This window comes from Protopterus annectens, chromosome 4.part1 (genome assembly GCF_019279795.1).
Source record: "Protopterus annectens isolate FY-2018-M chromosome 4.part1, PAN1.0, whole genome shotgun sequence".
Lineage (NCBI taxonomy): Eukaryota > Metazoa > Chordata > Ceratodontiformes > Protopteridae > Protopterus > Protopterus annectens.
Window position 1 is genome coordinate 227396786 of NC_056734.1, and position 17778 is coordinate 227414563.

Genomic DNA, 17778 nt, shown 5'->3' on the forward strand with positions numbered 1-17778 from the left:
GTCCTGAACTTCTCTACTGGAAACAGGTTGAATTACGCTTCACAGCATGTGTTCTGTCAGTGTGCCAGTGATTATCCATCTAGTAGTGGGTTAATCCCCAGATGTGGCGGAGTGTCTCAATGATAACTTGCATGGGATTGTGCTCCAGAAACCCTTGGCCAGGTCAAGATAGGCGGTATGCACTGTCTTACCTTTCATCAGGCTATGCAGATAATGAGTACAAAGCAGCATCACGCCATTGCCTATGGCATGACCAGCACCGACGCTTCCTGACACAGTTGAATACACACTTCAACACCACCTCCATAGACTATGTTCCTATGGAAGGGTGTACATAAACCTACATCCATCTGAATTGAGTGACAACACCTGATGTACGTATAGACACATCCTGGCTCTCCTCTGTCTGGCAATTGACCACCATGTCATCATGGACCTGTGTAGGTTATTAATGCTACATCCTGTCTGTAACATCTGTTAGATGTGCTCAAAGAGGTCATTAGGGGCATGTATGATAACCCTTTTCTCATCCTTTTGAACTTGACAATCTCATGACACAAATCCACTCTGAGGTATTCACTCCACACTGTTGATGTGGCCGCAAGCACCTATATCCAACAAGTGGGTAGACCACTGGACCCCCTTTTCTGGCATCCTATATTTGAAATATGAAGTGACCTATATCTCAGGTCCAGTGATGGAGTCTACCTCAGGGCTGTCTGCTATGCCTTTCTGTCCATTATTTAAGTCACAGACATCATGAATGACATGCTATCTGTGTCAAAGCAGCTGTCTGAGAAGGGCTACAGATTGTAGGCAACCCGTCTGGTGTGACTCTCATTGTGATAATAGTATTATGCAGACAGTATCAACCAAACACCAAGACTGACCGCACAGTCATGGCAACACCTGCAAAAAGAAACAAAAACATCGGTGGATTTGTTACATCATGAGAAAACAAATACTGCGATATAACCTACAGAGATAATCGCTGGACATGGCACCCATATAATCCAGACCAGAAGTTATGTAATCCTGTATCACTGGGGTTTGATAGTATATGGAACATCCACCAGCATTAATGACCACAGTGCTGATTACTCACTTGTATGTAACACCAACTACTGTGTATGTGAAGACATGCCATCATCACAGGCCATAACATCCTCCATAGTTCACAGCCTTCAGCATCATGCCAGTAACTGATTACAATGCACCCCTTCTTCATGCACACCTTCCTACACATGTCCAAGTAATGTGTAACTGAAGTGTACCACCTTTGCCACAGTGATTCTATCATGCATCTTATTGTCCATACTAGTTGTTGTTTTTGTTATAAACATTGTCAATGCGGGGTGCAGAACTCCCTTCAATTCATTACATCAGATGCATGTGCAGTACGTGTTCTGGTGATGCACACAGTATATGGCCCGTGCTGTTTGTGACAACGGTGAAGGCATGGGTAACATTTGTGACAGTGTGGATTGTGTTGCATATGTTTGCCCCTCACACACCAGTCAACTAGCCTATATTGATCAGCAATGTCACATACAGGTATAGCAGTGTGTCCCTCCTAACACCTCCAGCAGTACAGTGTCAGGACAGTGTTGCTTGAAGCCACCCTCATAGATTGCTGACATGTGTTATAATAGTTGTACATGTGTGTGTTTATATGCAGGAACCATCTCCTGATCACTGAGAATCCCATATGTTATGTCAGAGTTTCATGGGATTCACGGGTGGTATTATTGTGATATTTTCCATGATTGTTTGTCCATGAACATTTTACCTGTGTGTCCCACTTGGCTGGAGACCTCTGTTGAGATTACAGTCATGTTCCTGTGCAAATCAGTCTGCACCAGCTTCACAATATGCTGCCACCCCAACTATATATAATATCCATCTGATAGATGTCTTACTGCATTGCTAAACATTGTAAGGATGTTTATCTCTACAAAGAAGACATATTCCCCCATTGTTATGTGCTATTTTGTGTGACAATCACATAACTACACTTTTCAACTGTGCAGTTTGTAGTGTACCATATTGATATGTGATTAGTGTTCCTACTACAACTGCCTTCCATCGATATGCTTTCATCTGCTGTGATTATTATTTCACCTGTCTTCTTTCCTTGTGTGTTTATTCCTATAATTCATCTGTGTGCCACTATTCAGTACACACACTTCTCCTGACTGTTTATTTTACATGGCAGTCCATGTACCTTACAGCTCATTTACACAACTTCTGTACAGAATGCCTGGAATAGCATTTCACAATACGCTGCCCTGTATACACTGTCCTGTACTGTCCATATACTTAACTATATGATAATCCCTGGTAATCACTGTGGCATTCTACTCAATGCCGCTAATCTATTGTGCTCTGTTGTAAGCAGGTTTACACTATCAATGTTGCTTTATACAGCTTCCATGCAACGTCTGTGTAGGCTTCGTTCAAAGCCTACACGGAGTCCTAATGAATCCCCAGAGTAAGTCTTTTTTGATTAATGGATACATGAACTAACTGAGTGCATGCGCGAGAAATAATTCAAGGAGTGGTGAATATCTGCTTGTAGCAGTACAAATTCTTTATTTTAGAAGAGATTCAGAAAGATGAGAGAGGTGGCTTGTGGAGACTCACACTGTAATCTGGGAATTATATTGGCAGATTATCCTGGAGGCAAATAAATTCCCAGGTTTAAATGACTACATCTCCACTCGCCCCAGTTTTAAAATTGAGGGCAGCAAAATTGTAACTGAATTTCATTACATGTGTCATATGTATTTATATATTTATATATATATATATATATATATATATATATATATCCATATATACAATTTTCTTTAACATTTTAACAATTTTATAACTTTAACATATACATTTTAGTACTCATTATTTACACGTACACTCATTTATTACATCAGAAGATTTTTATCTATGTTACATGTTTATATTTATATATTCATTCATTTATTCATACATTTTAGATTACATATTTATTATATATTTATTGTATTTATTATGTATTTATTACTATTATTCATATATATATTATCTCTTTATTCAAGGTGTCACCTATGATTTAGACATTAATAAATAGAAGGTTTTTAATTTATTTATTTTACGTATATTTATACCTATATCTTCATTCATTTCATATATTTATTTGAATTTAGTACAAAAGAGGAAATGTATGTTTATACATTATTTTGTCACTAGATGGGGGCATTGTTCCACTAATGAAAGGTAATCCATAATTCTTGGTTAAATGTTTCATATATAATTAAAAATAATAAAATGTTTTTTATTAAACGTTTTAATGCATTATCCATGTCAACACACACAATTATATGGTATACATGGATGTATTTAAATTAATTCAAACTGTTGGATAGGTCATTCAGATTTTTATGCATTTTAGGTTTAAATGATTTCCAAAAGTGGCTCCTTTCTTTCAGCATTTTCTATTCTTGGTGGGTGCTTCACCAACAGCCAACAAGCCTGAAAAGATGCCAAAACCATGAGGCAACTAGGTTTTAACAGAGGAAGATGAAGGAGTTTTGGAAATGACCCCTTTTGGCCAATAAAACTACAGTTTCAAGTCAGTAACCACTCCCACGGGGGGGCAGGGAAGCAGCTCAATGTTTATCACTGCCACTGATCAACAGAGAGACTTTCCTTTAGCCCAAGCAAAAATGGCCTCACAGAAACTTACAAAACAGTTCAAGAACAGCAAGCCTGTAACTTGAACTTTTTTAAATCTCAGAAAAGTGGGAAAAAAGCAAGATTTTTTTTTGTTTTTGTTTTTTTCAGAGATAGCAGAGGTTCACAAGTAATATCAAGTTATAACAGTGCAGTAAATGACCCCACAAGAGTGCTAGGTCAAAGACAGAAAATATGCAAGTTTTGAGAAAAAAACGATTTTAAAATTAAGTGCAAACAGGAAATTCAGTATACAGCTTTTGGTTGTGCTCTAAATACAGCTACTAATGCAGAAATCAAGTTTAACAAGCCAGAAAATGCTCAAACTAGGCAGCTATGGAGAAAAACGTATCAAATAAACAGAGGAAAAATACTTAAAATCTCAAAAGTGGCTCCTTTCTTCTCTCAGCATTTTTTCCTTTTGGTGGGTGCTTCAACAGCCAATAACAAGCCTGAAAAGACACCAAAACCACGAGGCAACTAGGTTTTTAAGAGAGGAAGATGAAGGAGTTTTGGAAATGACCCCTTTTGGCCAATAAAACTACAGTTTCAAGTCAGTAACCACTCCCAGGGGAGCAGGAAAGCAGCTCAATGTTTTATCACTGCCACTGATCAACAGGAGAGACTTTCCTTTAGCCCAAGCACAAAAATGGCCTCACAGAAACACAAAACAGTTTAAGAACAGCAAGCCTGTAACTCTGAACTTTTTAAATCTCAGAAAAGTACGAGGAAAAAAGCAAGATTTTTTTTGTTTTGTGTTTTTCAGAGATAGCCTTGAGGTTCTAAGTAATATCAGGTTATAACAGTGCAGTAAATGACCCCACACACAAGAGTGCTAGGTCAAAGCCACAGAAAATATGCAAGTTTTGAGAAAAAAACAATTTTAAAATTAGGGTGCAAACAGGAAATTCAGTATACAGCTTTTGGTTGTGCTCTAAAGACAGCTACTAATGCAGAAATCAAGTTTAACAAGCCAGAAAATGCTCAGTAAGCTACACCTATCGGGTGCTAGAATCCGCCACATAACACAAGCACTCAGGTCACTCCACAGCAAGTACAAATATGACACAGTCATTGTCCATGCTGGTGTGAGCGACCTGAGACGCAGCACACTCCCTGGACTACGTGGAAAGAGACATAGAGGAGCTCTCTGATTATGTAGCCCAGGCAGGTATGACCCTGACCCTGAGCAGTATCAGCACTTCCTTCACCAAGAATGATGCCACAACATAGAGACAAGATGATCAGCTTTAACAATTGGCTTAATTTCTGGTGTCATTCAAAGAGGGATCCAGTGTCTGTCTGCCTGGGATGACATGCTTGACAAGCCATGCTGCTTCGCTAGAAGGGACGGCTTTGCACCTGTCACCCTGGGTTCGGATATTGGCTAAGCGCACTGCCACCACCATAGTGCCTTTTTAGGCAAGGCTCAAATTCTAAACCTACCACCCTAGACAAGCAGGGAAGAAACCTGGGTAATGCTGCTCAATGCCAGAAGTCTAAATCTCAAAATGCACGCTCCTCCGGGAAGGCCATTCTCAGTATGGAGAACATTGATGTCTGTGCTGTGACTGAAACCTGGTCAAGGCTCCTGAGAGCACCCTGGCACTATAAGGTTTTACCTCCATATCATGTGTTCTGGCCCCCAAACCCGGACCACACCACTGAAAAAGGAGGGGGTGTATCCATATTCATCAAGGATACCCACCTCTGGGTTGCAGTGACAGCATACCCAGCTCACTTGAGCCATCGAATCCAGGTGCAATTAACCATAGGCAAAACTACCTCTGGCCAATTTGTAGCATGCTACAGGCCACCCTCTCAAACTCAGGAACCCCACACAGCCTTCTGTGAAGACACTGGAGGGTATAAATGTATCTCCAAACACCATTATATTGGGTGACTTCAACTAATTCGAATACTAGACTGGGAACATTACTCAAGCCTCAACTTTCTAGCCCAAAGGTTCCTGGAGTTCATAAATTCAAATGCCATGGAACAACTAGTCATTCCGCTCTACAAGAGGAGGAAAATATACTAGATCTCATCATCACAAACATGAGGGACAAAATGCTCCACACCTGAAGTATATCCTCATTGGTGAGATCAGATCACAAACTTATCTCACTGGAAATCCACATCCCGTCCCTTATCCCAAACAAAAAAGCACCACAGTGAAGAACTTCTCTAAAGCCAAACTTCACACTACTCAAGACTGGTGTGGTATCCTTCAAGGCCCCCGAGCCAGTGGAAACCATTAACCTAAGCTGCGGAAGCTCCTTACAAATGCCTTCTATGAACACCTCCAGGACTGCATGGATCAAGGGCAATCCCTGGATAAAACTAAGATTCTTTCCACCAAGGGCAAACGATCCAGTCTGGTGGACCCCAGCCATAAACAAACTTTTTACAATAAGAGGATAAAGCTGTTACGCATGATAGAGCAAAATCCATACACAAAAGAAGACACCTCTTGTAGTCATTATTAGTAAAAAAAATACGAGCACTCATAAAAATCATCCAAGAGCCAAATTTGAGAGAAAAATTGCAATAGATTCAAAAGACAATCATAAGGCCTTCTTCAGCTATACTCTGAAACCTGCGGAAACTCCCAGATATGTGCAGAATTAGTCCAAAATGATACAAAAATCACTGAACCCACAGACATTGCCAACATACTGGGCGAGACAGGTTCAGTGCAAACTTCACTACTAATTCTCCCCCAAAAAGGAGAGATAACTATCCCAGCAGAGTGTAGACTCCCAGGACATCTCTAATGCGCCAGGTGAAAGCTGCTCTCTCTAAAGCTAAACACAGCATCAATGGGACCAGATGGTGTCCCATGCTGTGTGCTACACTTAACTCAAATCTAGGAACTAAACCCCGCGCCATATAAGGCAGCTGTTTAATCCCAGCCTTACCACGGATACGTGCCCAAGGGTGGCATGTACGTGCACGCACCTGTAGTCCCACTCCACAAAGGCGTGTACCTCTACTGGACCCTGAAATTACACTTCCATAAACTTAACAAAGCCTGGTCTGCAAAGCTATGGAGAGGATCATAATGGAACTCATAAACAAAGACATAGGGGACTTGCAGACATTGGACACGACCCAGTTTGGCTTTGTCAAGGGCAGATCATGCCTTTTGAATCTTGGTCACTTCTTCAAACAGTCACCAAGGCCATTGACCTACCTTGACCTTGCAAAGCTTTCACACACAATACCCCACTCGGGTATTATAGAGAAACTTACCAGCTTAAATGTAAACCCATATGTCACAAGATGGGTTGCAAACTGGCTAAAGGACAGAACCCACAGGGTTAGAGTTGCTGGCCATGTCAGGACTCCAAGCCAGTCACAAATGGGGTCCCACAGGGCTCAGTCCTTGGCCCCTGTTGTTCGGCATCTACTTCTGAAGTACAGGCAAACATTGGAGGACTATGGCTGACAAAGTTTGCAGATGACTGCAAACTAGGCGCCATAGTGGAAAGTACATCAGGCACAGATATCCTTCAGAGGGGTCTCACTGAAACTGATAACTGGTGCCAGAGCCATGGCCTGAAGTTAAATGCCAAAATGTATAGTCATACCCTTCGGGAAAAACAAGGTAACCCCAAGCTACCATATAGGTGGCAATCCATTAAGCACAGAAGAGGTTATCAGGGACCTGGGGACCCAGGTTGACAGTGGCCTTTCTTTTGACACTCACATTGCTAAAGTGGTTAGAAAGACCTTCTACATTGCCCACCTGATCATGAAGGGATTCACATCCAGATCAAGTGAGGTCATTGTTCCCCTGTACTCTTCACTTATCAGACCAATGATCGAGTACAATGCCCCATTCGGGATGTAGCTCACCCGACACCTGCAGCAATTGGAAAGACCCCAAAAGTTCCTCACCAAAAGGATAAAGGGACTTCAAAATCTGTCATATGCTGCCAGACTCAAGAAACCCCAGCTCTATTCAGTTGCATACTGCCTGCTCAAAGGTGACTTGTGCCTGACGTACAAGGCCATGTCCAACCCGGAATTAATGGACATGCTCCACCTCAAAAAATCCAAATCTACCAGATCCACTAGAGAAAGCGACTTAAACCTTAGCACGGATATAAATAGGACATGCTGGAGGGATAGATTTGTCACCCAGAGACTCCCTATGCTGTGGAATAAAAATCCCAGTCCATGTGAGGCAGAGCACCTCGCTGGCTCTGTTCAAGATAAATCTTGACCGTGGATGGGAGATCATAGGTTTACCCTGAATCATCTCTGTGTCACTGCTGGACAGAGGCACAACAAACTAATGGGCATAGTATTTTTAAATAAGGGGTGGTGTAAGCCACAAAACTTTGGGCTAGGCTTATAAATGCCTTAGGGCAGATAGCCTAGTATAAACTATGAACCTATGAACCTATTCATATTCATGAGGATTGTTCTGTATAGCTTTCTATTGGTTAGTTTAAATAGTTTGTCCTCAGCATATATATATATATATATGTGTTAATTGGTATTTATTTTGTCTGATGATGTCTTATGGTTTTTGACGAAAAACGTGGTGATTGGTCAAACGTTTAACTTTGCAATAAATTTGATAGAATATCTCGCTGTCCGGTGCGGGTTTGTCCTCTTCACGGTGTTTTTCTGTTTCAAGGAGTTGTGGAGTTATCATACTCTTTTAAAGACATAGTACATAGTAATTTGACCTCATTGGTTACAATGAAGACATTTTAGTGATAGATTTTCTACAATTCATAGCATTTTATCTCAGTCTAAATTTAGAAAGGTTTTGCATAATGATATTTTAGATACACTTGAATCTACATTAAATAATAATAAACTATACTTCTAGGGGTCTCCAACTACCCAGATGTTACTTGAAATAGTCTGAATGCAAATAATGCTTATTTTAATAAGTTTATAAAATTATTTATATGGTATGACTCAAATTGTGAAGCATCATAGGAGTAAGGATAAGTTATTGAATCTGATAATAACAAGTTATGAGAGTCATATTTCTATTATTGCTATTGGCATGCAAGGGCGCCCGCAGGCAGGTGCAAGGAGGTGCACTTGCACCTGCCTGGAACCGGCTGGCCAAGAAATTAATTTAAATAAAAGTTATTTTAAAGGGCGTTCCTCTTTAGAATGCCCTTTGCATCCCGTCCAGTCGCGACAGATGCAACAGGTGTTTGCAACCTGGTTTCGTCTTCTGTGTCTGTGCACGACTGATGGCTTACGTCCTTTTCTTTCGTGCCTACTGGAAATTTGAATTCAAGAGGACATTGGACTGTGCAGATGAATGTAGAAGTGAAAGGTAGGTGTGTGCGTGTGAGTTTAAGTGTTTTATTTAAGAGATGTGTGTGTAAGAAATAGGTAGGTAGGACACGAGTTTCCTTATATCGATAGCCAGACTTTATGGAACAGAGTGATGGAGCCCTGATTGTGATCCAGATGTCCTGAAATTTAGTGCCTCTGACACAGAGGAGGAAATATGGGGTGTGAGACAAAGTTGCTTGTTTCAACTGCCTTTTACTGGAGGCAGGATTGGGGTAGGCATGTGTGTAGGCACACTTCCCAACATCTAACATTCCTACACTTAGTACACAGAGCAGGTAAAGCTCCATGTGGTGCAATGAATTATGATCAGATTTCTCTGATCTTAACTATACAGTTATGTGTTCTTGAAATTAGGCCCATGTTATGATTCACCTCATTAGCTTCTCTGTTCCATTCAAGAGGTGAATTTCCTGACATCTGGTTCTTGAACATGTAACAGTTTGTTTATGATCAGGATTTGATCATAATTATTCATGTTTTTCTTAATCATGTCCTGAAATTTTAATCCGGTGTCAGGAGGTCCATCTTCATCAAGCAGTATCAGTGAAATCACATTTCTGGTCAGCTCAGCATCTAAACCTTTTCCAGGTTATTACTCCATCGCCTTTGCCCAAAATGGCTTGCCATCTCACTTCCTGTCCAAGTCTTCTGCTGCTCATTATGTTTCCATTGGAGACAGATGCTTTCAGGCAACTTTGCTTAAAGTTAACTTCTTCTTCTTCTTTCGGCTTTTCCCGGTTAGGGGTCGCCACAGCGGATCACCTTGTCCGCACGTTGAATGGCAGTGGAGTTTTACGGAGTCGAATTTCCAGCCCGGCGCCCAACCTTCCACAGAAGGCACACTCACACACCTAGGGCCGATTTAGAGTGTCCAATCCACCTGCAGCATGTCTTTAGGATGTGGGAGGAAACCGAGCACCGGAGGAAACCCGCGACCACAGGGAGGACATGCAGACTCAAGACAGAAGGCACCCCAGCCGAGGATTGAACCGAGAACCTCTTGCTGTGAGGTGGCAATGCTAACCACTGCACCACCGTACGCCCTTTGCTTTAAAGTTAACTACTTTGTGTAAAACATTGCTGCATTTTGCAATGATCACATCCTTTTTTGATTGGAATTACTATTCTTGCAGCTTTCCAATCTACAAATCAGGTCAGGTCCATCTGATTTCTTTTTTGCACAGTATTGCTTTCTCTCCCTTTGGCCTTTGCATTCTACACAATATGTTTTTTACGTTCTATTAAACTGTTAGTTCATACATTTAATTTGTCATTTAATTAGATGTTAATATTTTCTAGTACTGAAGTTCTCTAGATCAATTGCTGTCTCTTGTAGATTTTGGGTAGTTTACGTTACATTTATTCCTTGGCACTTGTCTGTACTTTCTAAAAATATTTTGACTGTGGATAGTCATGCATTTAGAAAGTGTATTTAATGTGGCCACAAAAAATGCCCAGAACAGACACACTCTTTTTGCTATCTGGTTAAGTGAGGAGCACTTTGAATAGAAATGTGGCATTTGTGCTTCTTTCTATCCCCAGATTACAAAGGACTGAAATAATAACCTTCTTTTGAAAAGTCTTAAGGGTAGTTGTGCATCCACTCCTGAAGGGACTTGACCTTGAGAACAGTCTTTGGGTTGACACTATTGGACACAAGGACAGAGCCTACACTTTGGATTTATCTAATCACAAAGATAAAGAAATAATAGACAGAAAACACAGTGTGTGAGTTTAAGTGTTTAAGAGATGTAAAGCTATACTTCTAAAGAGTTTTTTTTTCAATCAGGTACTAAATAATCCAAGGTGGAAGAATTTTCTAAATTTTCTGTAACCACTCCTTTTTTTTTTGGGGGGGGGTTACCAGGATGCCTGTAATATTAGTTGAATATCCATTTAGACAGGTCAGACATGGGTGTTTCCTCTGTTTCGTTTATACAGGTATGTAAGAGTCTGTAATATGGACCATTTCCAGACAGGCCCATAAATTTCTACTATTGCTGTTCTTTACATTGGATGTAGACTATGAGATGATTGTGACAGCTTTTCTGAAGGTGTTGCAGGAACTTTTACTCATGTCATCCACCTCTGGTACCAGTGGAGGCAAAGGCATTTATTTTCTGCTGTTTTAATTTTTCTGCATTTTCTTCTCCGTTCTCCTTAACAGGCTTCTGCCTGGGTGACTGCAGCAATTCAAACTGTTGTGATTCTGCAGGCCTAAATGTAGATACCATCAGATTTGGTGACACTGGTTCTGCTTCTGGACTCAGCGCTATAGCTTTTGTGGTCAATTCCTTATAAATCAACTATGCCATCTATGACCCCATGAGTTAGGCTCAACCATTTGGGGTGAATCATTTTCCCATTTCTTGACTGGGTCAGCATAACAATACTTGGCTTAGACACCCTCACCCTTAGGCTTGGGCTTGATATGCCCGTCAACCTTGGGGTTTGAAGTATTGCTGTTGGGATTTTGGCTTGGTGTCAGTTTTGGCCTTTCATGAGCTTTGGTCACAAATAGTCGGGATCAGTGCCTTTAGCCATGATTGTTACTTTGAGAAAAAGGGGTGTAGCACAGGTGCAAGAAGAGATACCTGGATTCCCTGTTAGAGTCTGTCACCCTAGATACTGATGACAGGGCTGTCATTGATTCCTTACCATCCCCTCCAGATGACTGCATGTTAAGGAAGATCCTGGAAATTATGTGGCAAAAAGGGTGACCCACAGATTCCATGACACCCCCACACATAGGATCCCACAAAAGATCTTTAGTTCCCTCTGCCTTTCTACTGCAGGGTCCTGCTGCAGACAAGATGATTCTTGCTCCCATGACCACATGAGAAGAACCCAGTTCTGTGGCAACTGCTCTGAGGAAGCCAGACAAGATGCTTCATAAAAGCTTACAGTCCTTTATCTTGAGTAGAAGGGCTCTGTCACTGTGATTTTAACAATAGTGAAAGCATCTGAAGAGGAACAAAAAAAAAGAGGGGAATGAAATTAAAGAAATACTTCCTCCCATATGAAAAATCCATATAGAGCTGCAGAGCACTTGCCATTTGTGTTTAACTTGTGTTTGTGTTTAACTAGAATAAATCACACCCTCCAACCTATCACCTTCTTTCCAATGCTCATTCAGGTGGAAATGTAATCTTCTAATTTAAAGAAAGGCCAACAAGGCCACAAAAAGGGAGGATACTAATACTATTCAAAGTAATATAACATCTGTCCTGTTTTGAATTAGATCTGGTATATAAAGTGCTAGAAAATATCTGCTCTTGTATTGTTTAAAGCTGTGATGTTCTAGTAAGCATTTCAGAGGTACCAAAGAATAGATGATGGATTATGATTGTACTCAGAGGATAAGCTCTTAGAAGCCCAGAGGTTTCAGTATGGCTTCTGGGTATGTAGTTGACTGTGAATGCCCTCTTATTAGTGAACTTTTCTAAAGGAATTACAGCAGGCTTGTTCATAGGTTCATGGATAAGTACTAGACTAGCTGCCCTTGTGGGCCATTTTAAACATAGCCAATTTCCCTTCCAAAGATGAAAATCAGACCCTGTATTTTGTGTTTCTGAGGTAAACACCTCAACCATTATGCCAACTCCAAACCCCTCAAACTTTGTTTAGGTTGTAGGAGAGATTTGAACCCATATAAGTGTGCATCACAAGAAGTAAAGGACAACCACATAACCCATGTGCCACAAGCCCATTTAATGATGAAACATTGATATGAACAGAATTATTGTATCAAGTCTTCTGAATAGTACAATGCCGGTGTTGAGTGTTTGTTTCATTCCCCATTGTACCCATGAACACTTGTTCTTTTAATGTTAGTCTGTAATGTGTCATCAGCTAAATAAAAGTCACATTCTTCTGTGACATGCTGAAACTTTCCCTTTATTTTAATTAATATGTGCCTTGTTTTGGTAATAATTACATAACATTCTGTGCTGTTATTAATATCTGTGCCATAACAATTTTTGTCACAAATACCATTGTATGTTCTGTCAGCCACCACTCAGCCAGTTTAAGCCAAGTTACTTTGATAAATGAAAGTACATATTTTTATAATGAAAAGAAATTGTAATCTTAGTCAAAATTTTGTTGCATGACTCGTGTTCTATTTTACTTTCAACCAGTCACATTTAACTCTGCAAGGTGTTGACAGAAACCTGTCATAGGTGTTCTACAGTCCTTGTGTTCCTAATCACAACTAATCACTGACTAAGCATACTCTACACACTTAAAACATATACACACACCTACCTTTACCTACCTACTTCTTCTATTAGAGCCCCGAAAGCTGTCTTCTGCCACTGTCACCTGCTGATATATTAACTCTCATTAAAATATATAAGTTTCTCCAGAATGCCCTTATCAGTGGCTGGTCATATTAACTTTATAGTTGCTAAGTCTCTTCTTGCCAAGGTACTAGTTCATTACTATCCATATCCTGAAATAAAAATTCAACTTTTTTCCCTTTAAATTTCATATTAGAAGAAAATCCATCACCGTTTGTCAGCCTTCTACCCAACACTTTGCAGAATCATCAGTATTCAACCTCCCTGATCTGTTGTTACCACTCTAAGATTCGAAAGTTTCCTCTTTTCCCTGCCTGAGATATGCCTTCACATTATCTGACTGCAAATTGAGATTATGGCATGCATCATTTTCTGTGGGATTGCAGGCTTGTTGCATTTCTAGGAGTCTTGGGACATCTGATGTGATGTGATGTGCTCACCACAGTGTTCTGATGCCAACTGTATTACACCTCCTTACAATCTCTAGTGTTATCATTGTGTGATGCTGTCTAAAAAGCTGATCTTTCACACTGATAGTGCAGACTCATCCTTTGTTAATAAATTGCATAGTGACACTGCCATGATTTTTAGACTGCAGGAAACTGATTAATATAATATACTAAACATTTGGTCTGTGCATGTTGACAGCTGTCATTGTTGGGATGTGCAAGAACATTTGTTTGCTTAAATTTGGTGAGTTCATTCCTGAGAAAATATAAAAAGGTAGATTTTTGTGTTTTTTTATGTTTGAGTTATCGGAGACTAGATCGTATAGAGTTCCTAAAACTTGGCAATCTGACCTAGATACACCAAATCACTTTTGTACAGCAGTTTTATCGAACAGTAAATGTATCCAAATGAAAAGACTGAAAAGGGGGACCTGATATTAGAACAATAAGGGGGCAAATACAAAACAAATTATTTAAACGTGTATGTATATGTATGTGTGTCTATATATATATATATATATATATATGTATATGTATATATATATATATATATATATGTATATACATATATATATATGTATATATATATATATATGTATATATATATATATATATATATATATAAATGTGTGTGTGCATGCATATAGACACCCACATATTTATATATACAGTCTCAACCTCTTGGAGCAAAAAATGTGGACAAAGCCTAAAATGATGGGGGGGGGGGGACAAATAGGGACAGATTTTAAATATTGCTCTTACAAACTTAGAAAGTTGATAGAATAATAGGTTTTGCATTTGTATGACATTTCTGAAGGATGTGGAGTCTTAAACTCAAATGTTTGTCATTATTTAATGACTTCAATCCTCAGCTACTTGACAGAAAAGTACAGATTTTAGGAGGAACACAAAAAAATATGAGGCAAAAATCTGGACATTCTGCAAAAATCTGTACAGTTGAGAGGTATGATGGTGCTTACTGCAGTATTAAGTTTTCTTTGCATCAACATGTACAAAAGCAAAAATCAACTAGTTTTATGTATTTATTGTTTGTTGTTGTCCAGGTTAACATGATACACATGTTAATCATTGGTGTAGCTGAAACACGTCAGAAATGTTTTATTTGTTTTAATCCCATACCTGACACTTTTTTTTTTTTTTTTTTGTGATAGAAGATCTGCAAGATATTGACTACAAAGGCAGTAGTAGCCTATCGGAGACTTTAGGTTGTCTTATAACTTCAAAGCCGATGCATCAGACAAGAAGCGAGCATTCAGATATAGTAGCGATATGATGTAGTTCATTACTGACAGCAATTCGTTTTCGAAATTCTACATGTTCTAGGTTTTGCATAATTTTGGGATGCAGATAAAATAAGTTGAACTGAGCAGTGTTACTGCTGGAAAAGCAAGACGTCAGTGAAGAGACTAATAGTCAAGATAGGGAATATAAATACTTGTTCTGTAATAACTCTCAGAATCCATGCCTACTGTGTTTGCTCGGTGTGTCGAATACAAATCCTTGGCAACACTAACTCAATACCAAGTTTATCTGCTAGTGATCTTGCATGACTGAGAATGTCATTCCTAAAGTGCTCTTCAGCATTTTTGCGGTGCTCCTTGAATATTTTAATAAGTCTGTTGATGTGTTGTTGAGCCTTTACTATATCAAGTTGAACATACTGCAACATCTGGTCAATGTGCTCAAGAACTGATGAGTAATTTGCAATAATAAAGAGAGAAATCAGAAACTTGCATGAAGAGCAAGCACTGAGTAACGTATATGCATTTTGTCTGGTTTCACCAGCAGAGCTCTTCTGAAGATTAGCCTGGCAGTCAAATATTTTCTCAAAGTTCTGACTAAACACAAGAATGGATCTATATTTCTTGATCCATCGTGTCTTACACAGAAGAGGTATATTTGGTACCAATGCTCGTCATTTTGGACTGCCACGGAAAAAAATAATAATCTTCTTGATAACATCAACAGCACTACATATTTCAGGAACATCATTCAGATCATTGACTACAAGATTTAGTCTGTGAGATGTGCAGTGGATAAAGGCTGTTTATGGATACTTTTCACGAAACTTTGCCTGAACACCATCCTGGATGCTTGCCATTATGGAGCAGCCATCATAGCCTTGAGTAATTTTTCCAAGTCTAGACTGTACTTTATGCATTCACTGACAATGACATTTGATACAGACTGTGCATCTCTCGCAACAATGGGAACAAAAAACGTAAACTCTTCTCGAATACAATCATCATTAACAAACTGAACACCCAATGACAGCTGCTCAATGCCTGAGATATCTGCAGTTTCATCTGCTAATACACTAAATCCAACTGCCCTGTTCACTGCACAAACAATCTGCTTTTGAAGTACATGTTTGCATTCTGTCAACAGCTCATTTTGCACCCTATGGAATGTGTACCAATCATTTTCTGCAGCTGTTTCACTGTGCTATTTCAATATTGTGTTGCCAGCTTCAATACAAAAATCTAACAAGTCACAAAAATTTCCACCAGAGCCTTCTTTTCCACGGAGGGGAATGTCATGGGTTGCACAGTAAATAATGGTAGATAAAATTGGTTCCAATTTATTTCAGTTCTCTGCAATTTGTTTTGCTACTGCTGCATCTAGCTGTGGAATAACAGCTGTTTCTGGCTTCCGTCGTGTACGAGAAAAATTGGCAGCATCTTCAGTAGAACATTTGTGCCATGATGATTGCATGTGATTTCTTGCAGACTCATTGAAGGCATTACACTTTGTGCACACAATAGTGATGAAGCTGCTTGCAACCCACGGTGAAGGAAATATTACACAAGTTAAGCAGAGTGGGCCTTTCAGGAGAGGAGAATATGCAAGCCATGGTGAGCACTGTGACAATCAACTATATCTGAATATAATTGGTTAATAAATAATAGCATGCATTTCAGTTTCAGATTTCATATTATTTAGAAAATGCATTTTAACGCAAATCCTTTATTCTAGCAACTTTCTAAATGTGTCCCTAGTTTTGGGCCTTTGTCCCCAGCATTATAACATTTTTTCTCAAGATTTCTTGTGTTAAGAGATTCAGAGGTATGGTGTGTATGTGTGTCTGTATGTCTGTATAAGAAGGAGGTAGCATACCCCTCAGCTGTCCAGGTTTTTGCAGAATGTCCAGATTTTTTGCCCCATATTCTTCCTAAAAAGGATTGAAGTTGCTAAATAATGACAGACATTTGAGTTTTAGATGTCATATCCTATAGAAAAATGCATACTAACATCATCATCTTCTTTCAGTCGCCACAGTGGATCATCTGTTTCCATTTCTTCCTGTCCTCTGCATCTTGCTCTGTCACACCAACCACCTGCATGTCCTCTCTCACGACATCCATAAACCTTATCATAGGCCTTCCTCTTTTCCTGTTACCTGGTAGCTTTATCCTTAGCATCTTTTTCCCAATATACTCAGCATCCCTCCTCAGCACATGTCCAAACCAACGTAATCTTGCCTCTCTGGCTTTGTCTCCAAACCTTCCAACCTGGGCTGACCCTCTAATATACTTATTCCTAATCCTGTCCACCCTCGTCACACCCAGTGCAAATCTTAACATCTTTAACTCTGCCACATCCAGCTCAAACTCCTGCCTTTTTGTCAGTGCCACTATCTCCAACCCATATAACATAGCTGGTCTCACTACCCTCTTGTAGACCTTCCCTTTCACTCTTACTGGTACTCGTCTGTCACAAATCACTCCTGACACTCTTCTCCACCCACTCCATCCTGCCTGTACTCTCTTCACCTCTCTTCCAGACTCACCATTACTCTGAACTATTGATCCAAAGTATTTAAACTCATCCACCTTCGCCACCTCTACTCCTTGCATCCTCACCATTCCTCTATCCTCCCTCTCATTCACACACATATATTATGTCTTAGTCCTATTGAGCTTCATTCCTCTTCTCTCTAGAGCATATCTCCAAATCTCCAG